The sequence below is a fragment of the Diuraphis noxia genome, unplaced genomic scaffold, assembly GCF_037042655.1.
Source record: "Diuraphis noxia isolate RWA-SAM2 unplaced genomic scaffold, SU_Dnox_SAM2 contig0003, whole genome shotgun sequence".
Lineage (NCBI taxonomy): Eukaryota > Metazoa > Arthropoda > Insecta > Hemiptera > Aphididae > Diuraphis > Diuraphis noxia.
In genome coordinates this window covers 51,831,902-51,847,245 of record NW_028301713.1, presented here as the reverse complement: position 1 = coordinate 51,847,245, position 15,344 = coordinate 51,831,902, and positions in this window count along the sequence as shown.

The following is a 15,344-nucleotide window of genomic DNA, read 5'->3' as shown; positions in this document are numbered from 1 at the left end:
ATATACCGTATAAAAACTAAAAATTATTTAAAATTCAAAATGAATACAACTATATTAATTTAGTATACATATTTCTGGTGTGAAGAAATTATTTATTGAAAAAAAAACCAAATAATTTCATAAATAACAGCTGCAATGATGCATGTATGGATATTTTCGATAAAATATAGCATTTTTCCCATCAAATAATAGAGACATAATAGTATGTAGTTTGCACCGATATACTGTTATGATAATTATTACAAAATAAATCAAATACTCGTGAGTCGTAACGCCGTAAAACACTTTATCGTGGGGTACCTACTCAATCAAATCGGTTTTATAGTTATGTCAAATTTTGACATTATATCACTGTATTTAATTCACTGCGACCTCAGCTATTATGTTATGATTCTTTGGTGAAATAATTCGTTCCGAACCCCCTGTGGTCTATAGCTACTTGTAGGTTTTTCTCCCTTGTAGAAAATATATACACGTTTGTGTGCATTTCTGCGCACCCTAGTTATCGTGTACAACGGGTCATTCGGATGATTTGGCAATAACAGTTTCTCATTTTGAGCCCTATAATATACTACATAGTCATTGGTGACGGGTCATTAACAATGAAGCAGGGGATACGATCGTTCTCTGTAGAATAGCATATTATACAGAAATATTGTTGAATAAACTTATAATATTTCCTCAGATACAAAACTTAAAATATCATATACAACTTTTGTATTTAAAATAATACGGGTAAGTAAAATATACAAATTATATTATAATATTTTGTAATATATTGTACTGTTTTGATTTAAATTGTTAAAAGATAAATACTGTACAGCTGCAATTGCAAACTTACATAAATGCACGCGTGAATTACCCAAAAATAACATCGTTAGATTCATAAAATAAACTAAATGTATAGCTGGTATAGTTTATTAGTTACGTATGCACAAAAATTCAAAAAATATATACTAAAAACTAAAAAGTAGTTTTAGCAACTATTAAGAGTTAATAAAGCGTGAGACTGTTAATAATTAGACGATTTAGCGGAGCACAAATTTGTTGCATACCGAGCGACCATACTAAATATTATACTATTTACATTTTACATGCATCATTGGTCTATACTACATTACTACCTGATAATTCGGTCATTCGGAACACAATATTAATTTGTGCACCAGACCTATTTTTATCGAGCCACGCCGTAGTGGTATTAGTCGAAACGACAGCGTGCCTTAGATCGGGTGTATTATTTCTTTTAAATAATTTTAATTTCACTATTCCCGAGGTTTAAAAAAAAAAAATCAAAGTTCATTATTTTCGGTATCAATATAAAAAAATGTTTTATTGAAACCCTGTTATATTTTTTATGCAGCATTCTTTCGCAAACCCTACAAGCTGTCATTTTAATTGCATATGTAGTTCTCGTTAAATTTAAGTTTAATATTTGTTAAATTGGTAGATATAGAAATATTTATTTTTTACATTATAAAATATGTAAATAATAACATATAATACAAAATAATATGTCGTTCAATAATACAAATTTACTGACGAGTGACGGTATTTTAAAATATAATATTATACATTCCTTTCAAATGCTTATCAAAAAACTGAAATACCTGACTTAATGACTTCTATATTATTCTAGAATCAATATCTACAAATTGTTTAGTTTTAAATCTATAGGAATTTGATAAAAACAAAATGTAATCACAATATTATTATTATAGGTACCTCATAACTATATATTGTATAATTCGTTAACTTTTATTTTTGTGCAGTGTCTTTGGAGATCGGAAACCAATTACCATCGTTTGATATATTTTGTCATTGTTGTTAGTTGAACGTATTAATTCTACTGTGGTGTACATAATAAACCTGCAAGCTGTAGTACGCTTCTCTTAAATTTCACAACCAAGTAAGTCCTTTTTGCCCCCAATCCGTCGCTTTCTATCTGTCTTGTCTACTGTTATTAATTACCGTTAGGCGTGTTTCACATTTCCAAACTCCAAATATGTAAGTTAACTACCTAAGTGTATTTCCTTACCTAATTTAATATATTTAATTGTAAAATCCCGTTTTATTGTTGAATTTGTTGGAATATTTGATAAAGTACACCACTTTTTAATTCATAACTTAATTGATCTTAAATGAGCATTCATATGATATTATGCATTTATGCAATAAAGACATTAATATCCAAAACTCAATTGATTCTTTACTTAACTTATTTTTGATACTCATAGAGTTATAATTGCCCTCTTTGTATAGATAAAAATAAACAATATAATATTGTGCTTTCCACTACATTATATACTTAGCTGTCATAAAAAAGATTTGCAGTTATCCATAATCCTTAATAAAATTAATAATATATATTATAAACTATTATCAATTTATATTAAATAATATTATAATATTAAAACATCTGTATCTCACATTTCAATACAACATAAATTTAATTTCGAATTAAAATTATTTGTTACTTATATAGTAAAGTATAATAATAGTATAGTGTTAAATAGTAACAACTATTTAGAATCAATTTATAATCGATACAAAGGCTAGGTACATAATATTTTTTAATATTTATAATACTGGCAAAATTATCCACAACAAAAACTTATAAAATACGACTAAAACAAATCTATACCCTAGATTTTCCCTTACCTATATATAATGTTAAGTAAAATAAAAACGGCCCAGTAAATTAATTTTACTTATTGTGTTTGCAAATTGCATAATTACAATTTTCAGATTTAAAGTTATAATTTAATTAAATAAGGAATTACATTAATGTATATTCCTATATTTATACGGGTTATTTTAAAGATCATCGGAACATATATAAGTGTCTTATATTATTGATTAATGTTGTTATTTTAAATGTGAATAATAACAGGAATAGTTTTTACATCTTCAAATAAATACCATCTAGGCTCAGAAAAATAAGGTTCATCAACCTCTGTTTATTATTTATTTAAACGTTTTAAATAAACTAAAACATCATGTATTATGAAAATGTAAACTATCTATTATATACCTATCTTATATGTTTTAAAATAATACACTTATCGACATAATACATTGGAGGGTTATATTTTGGTGAAAATATTTATTCGGGTTTTTTTTTATGAGCGCCCAATACAATTTCCTTGTGTATAATGTATTACCTATATATAGTATATATATTATTGACCAAGTAAATATTTTCTATAATGAAGACAAATATAATATAAGTGTTATTTTAATGGAATTCATTTTTGATTCAACGAACTGTATTTAAAATAAAATAACCATAGTATATTAAACATTCATACATTGCCTTATACCTAAATTGTTTTTTAACAAAAAAGAAATACATAAAACACGTTAAAGACAGTGAAATAAAATATCTAGTTTAATTTTAAAGTAAATTTATTTAAAAGAATCATAACTTGGTTTCAGAATAAATATACAAATCAAAAATATATTAATTTTCAAAAACAAAATGTTTAATAGCTACTAGCTAGTTAACATAAGAGTTCGAATAGCGTATTATATTATGTATAGTATAATGTATAATGTATACTATACTCCAGTATATTATGTTATAAATTTATAATCGAAAAATAACCAAGCAATTTTTTTTATAACATTCTTAGCTATAAGTACTATTATTTTATCTATTAGTAATATCAAATGTAATCAATGTTACATAACCTACAATATTTGTGTGACATATTTTCAATGTAGAATATTGTTGTTACCCAATACCTACTGTTAGTAAATTTATAAATTTAAGTGACTGCAGTAATTTGTAATTTCATTAAAGCTTAGATAAACGCTCGATATTTGCTGTAAATTTTAAACTTATATAGCAGGGAGGACTATAATAAAAAATGTTCGGTTCAATTGCGTAATAAATCGTATAAGGTTTACCATTGGATAATTGCGAAATACATTAAATACGAGATTGAAGTTTAGGAGATTGTTGTGCCATTGAATATAAATACTAGTATGCTTAAAGTTTGAAGTTAAATATTTTTTAAAACATTATGGTCACATTTTTTTGAATAATTTCTATTTTTATTAGGTTAGGTTAGGTTTATCAACTCGACGCGTATCTCGGAACTTGTAGCAATTATTCTCATTATCGATGCACCGCACCCAACAATTACCTATGTTAACAATTAACAACCAACTTGTACAATGATTATGTAAATTTATTTAAATTTAAATTAAAATTCAATTAATTATACGTTATATACATTTAATAAAACAGAAGAGATAATATATTTTTGATAAAAATTACGTTATAGTATAATTACTAATTGGATACTATGGGAATATATATAATATAATTATAATGTATATTTATAATTATATAATATTAAACTATTACAATCCAAATAATAATATGTAATACAACGGATGTATTGCACATATGACTATATATTATTAAATACGTTTATAAACTATTATAACACACCGACGTATAATTATTAAGCCTATAATATACGAAAACAAAAACCGTAGTTTGTACTTTGGTTAACGGTCGTAGACTGTAAAAGTTATAGGTACAGGACATTATTAATAGGACTATAGAAGTGTATATTATACAAGATATAATATTATGTCGAATATATTTCCAGTTGGTTATCGGTTCGGCATCTTCAACCAACGCGCTGCAATAACGTTGTATTAAATACGTACAATAAAATAGACCGCATCCAACTTCGTTTCGAGTGGAGTATTAACACTGTAAACAACACAATGTTATTGTCGGACGCAGATGAATTTCCGTATAATTTATAATATCAATTCGTAAACACACTCGCGTACTTCGTATACCACAGAGTCCAGGGTTGCTCACACATTATTACCGATTCCGGCATCGATATCATACGTGTATAATTGGCTGAATGCGATTTACGACTTTACGACCCATTATCCGGCACACCGCCACCGCTCGTCGTCGATGGTAATGTATATAATTTAAGAGCAGACGGACACTCGCCGTACGCGCAATGACGTGTGTGGTTGTGCTATAATAACAATACTCTTTTTGAAAATACACGCTGTAGTGGCGTAGGCAGCTTATATTAAAGTTATATACCTACTTATATGTATAATATATGATACTGTATCGTTTCGCTGACCAAACTAATCGGCGACGACACGTATACAAGAGCAATATTTTTACGTCGTTTTATCAATTTATTTTTCAAGTATTAATGGTCCTCACGAAATTTTCACTCTCTCTCTCTTTCTTTTTCACTCCACATACGCGGTATAGCCGCAGCCACTATTACCCCATGCGAGGTGCTGGTATATAATATATATACCCACACGCGTCGACGTATATATATAATACAATATAATATATAAATATAATAGTTACGCGTATTTCTACGGGGCCGATAAATTTATGACAAACCTCCAAACGAGCGGGTATGCATGTGTGTGTAAAGGGTGCGATACAGCCGGGCGATAAATCAGCTCGAGACGTTTGTTTGTGTTAAAATCCGATACACACAATGGCCGGGAGCGGGCTCTACGGACAGCCACGTGACGAAGGGTCTAGGGCCGGATGAGGAATTGCAACGGCGGGTTCCGGTGACGTTGACGAATACCGCGTCTCCGCCTCCCGAAGGATGGTGTGCCCGCCTCGTGTGGCTTAAACGATTCCCTTTTTATGCACAGTGGCAATTTTTCTTCTTGTGTTTTTTGTACTATTGTTATTATTATTATTATTTTCCATTCGTTCCCTTGGAATACCAGCTCTACGCACTTCTATATAGACAACACCGTGCACTATATACCCATTACCAAGGTCTAATTCACTTGTATGGTTGTGTGCAACGCTCTGTAGCAAAGAAAACAAGTGTTCTACCAGTAAATTTATTCGAAAATTCTGCACTTCAACATCTGGCTGCAACCGCATGGTGCGTATATTATATTATATTATATTATATTGTGACGTTTTCGCCCAATTTGTGAGATTTCTGCACACCCGCACACCCTAACCTGCATGTAAGCCTGGTCACGTGGTTCCCATAAAAGAACGTCGACTGAACTCACTGCAGCGGCTTTTGATACATCACAATGAAATAATACAATTTTTAACAAATATGATAATATTACTAGTGAGTAGTGAGTAGTGATATTGAGTTTAAATTACAAACTGAGATAGAATATTAGAATGGCGAATGGACGCTGCAGGAAATGAAAGGTTAGTACTTTAGGAGTAGGCTTGTGTAGAGGGAAATGCATGCAAGTGCGAATCTAGCGCTACCTATATTCATTATCTAGGTTATACGGTAGCACTACATTTGCATTTGCATGCATTTCCTCCCTCCTCCCCCCCCCCCCCGAAAAAGCCTATTCATAACCATAAGCGGCTCAAGGCTTCTCGTCACGAACCCACCTGTTCGTTTCCAGTCCATTCTATCTTAGTTTGTAGTTAAAATATAAAATTATTTAAAGAATTATATCACATTACCATATGGTCCGAGTTCATAATCAAACTGGATTTGTCGATTAGTGTTTTGTTTGACATCTGATTAAAATGTTTGACTCGAGTTTGGTTCAAGACCGTATTTTTGAATAAATTCTGGTACACACAAAATTAAAGCATCATATATAATATTATAAAATACATTATAATTTTATAATTATGAAACTAAAATATTGACTATTTATTTGTATCATGTTTATTCTTCATTTTAAAAATATAAAGATTATTTTTATAGTAAAATAGTGTTGTATATGATTTTTTTTCTCTGTTACCATGAAAGCATTACCTACCGTGGTCTGGTATTCTGGTAGTCTGGTTAGCAGCAGTAGGCCCTAGTCTCTAGATATTATCCCTATAGTGTTAATCTGGACCTACAATCAATAATCATACATAGGTACTTTTTTTGGACCAATAAGTAATAACACAAACGTATTATTGAACAGAGCAATTATTAAACTTGAAATTGGTTTTCGTGGTACGTGGTAAAATGTATTAAAATGTTCAAATTATTGTTTTTCCACTAGACCAAAACTGAAAACTATAAAGCATTATATATAAAATAAAATAAAAGTGTGACTTGTAAAGTTGTATTACTTCAAACCTAGTTAAATAATGTTAGTAATCTCTCATAGTCAAAAATTCATAAATGACAGAATAACGTGTAGAAATTATAGGTTTTTATATTTTTATAGCTCCCTGTAGTATAATTACAACATAAAGGTATTGATCACCCTTGCTATACAAACACACATGTTCCTCACTCACCCTACATGGGGTGTAATCTAAAAAATAAACAGAATAAGTCATCGGTTTAAATTTAATATCTTATCAATTGTGTCTGCCCTATATAAATGTATCACTTGATTGAATATAAATGCACTTATATTGCTAAGTTGGACGCTGCACAAAGTAATTATACATTCTAATTTATGTATGTGTACTTAAAGTCATAAACTGCATTTCATGGACGATGAAATCAAATAAGAATAATGCATATTTTTATGTGTGTAAATAAGTTTTAGAAAACTGTGCTTTCAGTTTATTTTGCTTTCTTATTCAAATTTAAAGAAATTTAGTCTTGAAAAGAATAAATGTTACGTTATACAGCAATAAAAAAAAACTTTGCCTATTCTGTCCATAAACTTGATAACATACTCAAAACTTAAGCTCATCATCTCCTATACAAACTTGATAATATTAAACTTTTTTATGTGTATTAAACAATACGAAGATAAACATATATTGCGGATAATAGTTTTAAAACTTTCTACAAAAAATGTTGTAATTAAATTAAATTCATAAAAATTAATATCTTAATAATAATTAATATCCAAAAGAAAATTAGTGTTTTTTCGTTAATTTATATTTATCAGGTAATTTCAAATTCAAAAGAAAATGTATAAATACATTATATTTCAATTTATTTAAAAAGAAACATCGAACAATACTATAATTAATGTTCACTTCTGATTGAAAGCTTTCGAACAAAATGTTTTCTACCTAAAAGCAGTTAATAAGAAATATTAAATAGGTTGTAGTTTTATACGCCATACATATTATTTACCAAATTATAATTAAAAAGGTATAATTACTATAGCCGAGATTTCAACAAACTTTACAATTTTTCCTAGTGGGAGGTAGCTATATAATATTTATTGGTACCATTTTGTTCCATATCTTGTTGAATGAATGTACTTATATCAAAGGATTTCTACTTTGCAAGTTTATATATTTTATGGAATCTTTAGTTAAATGGTCTTTATATTAATATTTTAACGACATTTTTATGATATATTATTATAGTACTTATTTTAGTATTAATGCAAACATTAACATTGATGAACAGCATTGCATTTTAAGTTCCATACATTTAATAAATTTGATACTGGACAAGTGGACATCAAAAAATGTCGACATTATTACAAAACGATATATCATCAATAGTTATCATAATGAATAATTAAAATAATATATATATTTCTGTCATATATAACATAATATGTTCAATTTCAAAGATTTTGTATATTATGAATTTTTGTGTATTTTATAGGAGAATTATTTTTAATTCTTAGTGAATTTAAGAAGCTATGGGGAATTCCTATTAGTTTGTTTGGGCTTTAAGGTGTCATCATAGGCATAGCCCGAAAAACTTGGTAAAACATTAAATATATTATTATTTTATAATATTTTTAGATAAATAAAATTGTTACTATTGACACTTTTTGTGGTATGATTCAGATTTGCTCGGGAGCACCGTTCGTGTTTGTTATACAAAAACGAAATTACAAGAGGTTTAAGCACGTTGCCTTGTTTGTTGAAAATCCTCTCAGTTCTCTAAGACTACTACACATACTTCTAGACACGCACACGCATTATACTTATGACTGATTTTAAGATAGTTATTCAAAGGGAGATTTTAATCGAAAAACGCTTTTGTCAAATGCACAAATCCAATGGATTTATTTTCGTTATTAAATACAAAAGTAAAAGGAATCATTTGAATACGTTAAAATGAAATAACTTATCAAGGTAATTAACAATTCAAAGTAAGCTGAATGTATTACATATAAGAAATTAATGTATATCATATGTAATTTTTTTTAAATATTATAAATTATAAGCGTTGATAATTGATATTACTACAATTATTGATTTATATATAAATAATAAAGCTAACCACATTATTCATCATGTCATTATGACAGTATAAACATAATTTTATTTTAAAACGTGATGTATGTATTATTCACGCAAGATAATAGTGTTCATTTTCATTTTCATTATCAGTTGGTCAATAATTGTATTTTTCCAAAAGCAGTTTGTATAACTATAAACAATTTCGCCTACTTCAAAACTATATGTATAAAAAAATTTTAAAATAAAAACTGACACTCTAGATTAAAATAATCACCTTCTTCACTGACTGTATAGGTTGTTTCTTTACTAAAAACAATGCTGTTCATTGGAACATTATATAACTACTGCAATATCTTCATTTTTTTTTTATCATAACCAAAACACCCATCCATTGTATTTGTTCAAAACTTAACACTTAACCCCAGGATTCTGTGTAATCGAAAACAGCTAGGGGTTAGAAAACCATTACTAGTAGGAACGTCGGTTATTTTTGGTTACTTACGAGTAAACCCCAATATTATTATCATGCGCGTGTTTTCACCCTCGCGTGATTCGTAAAAGGGGTTTTTATCGTGGATGAAATCAAGACAGATGTATTCGCTGCTCGTTACACCGTAGGGAACGTCATATAGCTATGTCAAACGGACGTGTAGACAAATTATCTTTGATTTGGTGGTTTGATAATCAAACGAGTATTATCAACGTATGAAATTTCAAACGTATTAAACACGCTGTGAGTAAATAAAACATGATACCAATCTTACACGTTTTTCTGGTTTTGAATATTAAATAATTTTGTGTTTGGATTATTTTTTTGTTTTCGCTATAAGATAACTTGTGATCAAACAATACTTATATCTACCTATAAAAATGTATGTTATTAGTTGTTATCGCTATGACGTTATTAGATGATAATTCAGTCATGTGAATATTGTTATTAATATTCTACAATACTTAGCTGTTTTTTTTGTTTTACAGAAACCGCTTTTTTATACTGTTTTACTATTAATTTTCTTAATTTACAGTAGTGATGAGTCTTATAATTTTAAACTACTAAAAACAAAAAAAATTTTAAATTTTTCAGAAAAATAATGAATCATCGTTTTTCAGTAGATCTATTTAACTTTCGGTAAAGCAATTTTTCTCAGCATTATTTTTCGTAATTATTTCTGATGGCATTTGATTAAAATTCAAACCGATATAATAATTAACCACACGCGTAAATTTCTAGAATATCAGAATTTTTTTTTATAATTATCTTATCGTTTTTTTATAATATTGTATTGAACTTGAAAATCCAATTTATAAATTTTAGTTATTATTCAACCGATTAAAGCTGGATATATATATATTATATATACCGTATAGTTTAATATCCTCATAAGGATTTCTAAGTTAGTATGTAATCAATTATTTTACTGTTTTGTAAGGACTTGAATTATAGAAATCAATTAACGTATTAACAGTATTCAATCAATCAAGTTACAACGTTACATTGCTTTATTTCCTATTTCATTTCATTTCCAATCACATATAATGTTATATACTTCCATTTACGTATCAATAAAAGTACCTACCATTTTAATTTTAAGTGTATAGATACTTGGTACTTATTAGTTATTACGTATAATTAAAATTAATAACTAATACTCGTAACTATAAAAATTCTATAATTTAACTTGAACGTTCTTATATTTATTTTAAAATTATCTTTAATCTTTATATTTATAATAACTCTACTATACGTGAGTGTGTCACTGGACGACTGAACTCCTCCTAAACGATTGGACCGATTTGAATGAATTTTTTTGTATGCGTATAAGCACCTAACGCCCTGGATGGTTTATATAGATTCACAAACCAGCCCAGAAGATCGGTCTAGCCGTTTAGGAGGAGTTCAGTGACATACCTACACACAGTAGAATTATATATATAAAGATATTATAATACGATAGAAATTTTTGTTTATAGATGATTGCTATTAGTGATAGTTGCTATTAATGATGGTTGCTATTAGTGATAGTTGCTATTAGTGATGGTTGCTATTAGTGATAGTTGCTATTAGTGATAGTTGCTATTAATAATGGTTGCTATTAGTGCGAAAGAAATTATTATGCCTAAATTTGTTATTTTTATTTGTTATTATTTGTTTCCATGACACGTGTGTCTATGGCATTACAAGTTTTTATTGATTTTTTGTATTTTTTTATTGTTATAATAACGCTATTTCTATGCAGTTATGCCTCCTAAAAAAATGATCGATTGATAGTTCTACGCCTCAAGCACGAAAGAAAATGGCAATACGAGCTTCATGCTGAAACAATCAAACAAAGAGATCCAAGATTGGGAATCACCAGAGAACGTAAAGCCTGATTCCCGTTTATATGAAACAACTGAGCAACGAGATGAAAGATTAGAAACCGATATGAAATATATGAGTGTATGAGTGCACATCTACAAAATGATATATCAGCTGATTTCGCAAAACAATAATTGCTGAATGTGGAAAGGTAAATTAGATATCGATGAATCAACACAATGCATGACATTCCCAACTAATTTCTGTAATATAACAGCAACAACCAATGAGTTAATTGACAAAGTTTTCCCAAATCTACCATAAAATTACAGAAATTGTCAGTGGCTCATTTAAAATTTTACGTGCCCATCGCATTATTCTTCTACAAAACATTATTCCACCACAACCCTACAACGGTACCAGGCTTTCGGTGAAAAAGTTGATAAACAACATTATCGAAGTTACAATTATAGCTGAGCATATTATTATATTACGAACATTATAGACCAATAGTAAAATTAATTGATTTCATGACAGTAATATCCAGTGGCGTATTTTGTATGTTTTTTTTTTGGGGGGGGGGGGAGGGTGTCCAGATAATATCGGTATATACCTACTTATTTGTTAATTGGTTGCAATATTTCTCTGTTTTACATTTACTACCACCAAGTTCATAATATACTCATCAAATATTGTAATGAAACATTTTTTATTTATTTGATTAAAAGTAGTAATTTTTATGTAATTTAAATCATACATGTATAAAATACCTACTGTAAACATAGTTTTAAAATTTAAAAATAAAAATAAAAGCAAATAATAATAATTTTTAAAATAGAAAATAGAAAATAATAAATACACTTAAAATTATTATACAAAGTAATTTAAATAATAAATTCAAGACGCCTTTTTTTTAAGCTCAATTCCTTCAAAACATCATCAGTAGTAATTTGTTCATTTCTGTGAATCGATAACATAGCCAAATCATTTAATCTCTTCTATAATAAGTAACACAGACACATGAAGGCACGGAGCCGCAAGATAAAAATATAAATTGCATGTATACTGTAATAGGATAATAATAAAATAATATTATTTAAACATATTAATATACATTAGTATCTATATAGTTATCATCATCGGTCACAATAATTTAATAATTATTACTATATATTTTGTTTGTTACATTCGATACCAGTGGTGCTATAAGAATAACAGTTTTATAAATAATTAAAAATATAATAGGATAATAGGTACATTATTTAAAACTAAATTTTTTTTCTTTCCTAATTAGTTTAGGACTTTATATAATATTAAAATAGTTCAAAACGAACCACATATTTTTGTTTGTCAAATTCCCTTTAAAATTTATCAAAATTAAAGATTAATTTTTTTTTTTGGTTTGGGGGGTGTCCAGACACCGTGGACACTCGCCCCCCCCCCCCAAATACGCCACTGGTAATATCATAAAATGTATTTAGTAATATAAAATATTATTGACTGACAAACCGTTTTCGCTCAGAATCATTTTCGTAAAAAATGATTATTGAATTCAAATTTAAAACATTCAATACAGTGGCTCTCTCTATATACCTAATTACTCGTATATAAAGCACAGCGTAACCCACTTACCTTTTTTTTACAGTAAATATTTAATTCTGGTTGAAAACAAATATAGACTGAAAGAAAATTTCTGCTTTTTTAATTGAATCAATTTTATACAATCAGCTTTAAAAAAACAAAAAAACATAAACATAAATATTATATATTAATAAAAAAAATCATCAAATACAAACTTAAGCTAGGTCAATATGCTGATACTGGTGCTAAAATATAATATTATAGTTGTCAATGTCATAATATAGGTATATGATTAAATATCGATTGAAAATCTAAGTTACATGCTCATAAATAGATAGCGTTTTGTATTAACTGTATAGTTTGACCCAAATTCTTTTAAATTAAATTTTTGAATCCATAGAGTCAAAAATATAATCATAGAAAATAAGTACTTTTATCTAACAACATCCAAACATTCCAAACTTTTTAAACTTTTACCTTTATCACTTCTTTCAAACTTTCAGAGTACTTATGTAAATACCAGTAACTACCAAATAAAATTATACATCCCAATATAATACTGCATAATATATAATTAAACGTAATTAGCGTACTTAAGTATTTTGTTGTAACCAAAGTGCCTACTTATACCTAGTACCTATGAGTTATGACCTATCTTAGATAATAAACAAGCAAAATGATCTACGATTTTCTTTATTTTGGTGCATATATACGCAGCTAGTAGAGTTAACTAACATTAATAATACCAATAGTTTAACAATCTTCAACACAGTTTTTACACATACCACAGAAATGAACCACGTGGCACTAATCGGTTAATTTATTATGTTATATAGGTATGTATTTATTCCTTACGGAGAATATTTACTTATTTATAAAATATCGAATATTATTTATAATATGTATCCTATGCCTACTAATCTAATGTATACACCGACGACCTGATGTTTAGAATAACAAAGTATTTTTCGTTAATAGAATAATAAAATTGTAATACTTATTGTTTAGAAAATCGTGGTTTGTATTTAAATAATACTTATGCATTCGTTATAAATTTATAATGTATCCGTGACGTTGAATATATTAGTACCATATTTGTTATGTATTAATACTACACACTAAACGTCTAAACCATAATATAATATAATAATATATTAGGTGTTATAACCTATAAATATTACTATAATAAAATAATATTCCTATTGTAATCTATAAAGTATAAGGTTGGATGGCTGATCACTAACAATTAAATTTATGATCTTCACCGCTATACGCTACATCATTAAGAACCTTTACCCTTAAATGCTTAGATATTACGTACCCATCATACTAATTGCATGTACGGAGATGATAAGGTTGGTCGCCAATTTGAATTATGTACTGCTGTCTGCTTATCATCACAAAATATTTTGCAAAGTGATATAAACTACACCACTTATTTATTTATTTACAGGTTGAACTAAATAGCTGCGAGCTAATTATATTATCTAGAAGTGCAACAACCTTAGGTAGCTTATAATTGGTCTTAAGGATCCGAAACTCTATGCCAATAAGGCTATATATAAGTCCACTATTCACGAATTCATCATAGTCACCCTATATAAACTTAAACAACAAACTTTTAAAGGTTTGATGTCAGCCCTTTCAGTTAACTCAATAAGGAAGATATAATGTATTAATATCTATATACCTATGAAGCTATATGGACTTCTCTTTAAGTTCAATTAAATGGGTACCTACCTATATTGGGTTAGGTCATACATGTACTCGTATATATCATATACAATATACATACATATTTATATAAATATAATAGCTCTCAGAGTAGAAAGTTGAATGTTTTCATTTGACGACTATAGCTATAATTGATAAATAATATATCTACAAATGTCAAGGTAAATGTGATGAACATGAATTGATAGTATCGATTATTGGCCGCGCGGCTGATTTTTGTCCGTAAAGGCGTAAAATAATATCTTTTTTGTTTAAAACCTCAACAATAATATCATAACGCCATAAGTGTGCATGTGCATGTGGTATATCAAAATCAAACACGTCTGTTTTATATCAGTGGGCATCTCTATGTACGAGTACGATTGAATGGCACTACGAGTAGAATAAGTAATTATCAACATCACCGCGACGTGTCAAGTTGCCCGTATCGTCGGCACATACATAATATACGCATTATAAAACAGAAACTTATTCAAAAGATTTAACATTGCATAATTTAATCTATACGTCAGCGGTACACACCTTCAACTATTTTTCATAATCTAAGTAAATTTATTTAAGTAAATTGTTCATGAACTTACAGATAATACGGGGTTCAATAAA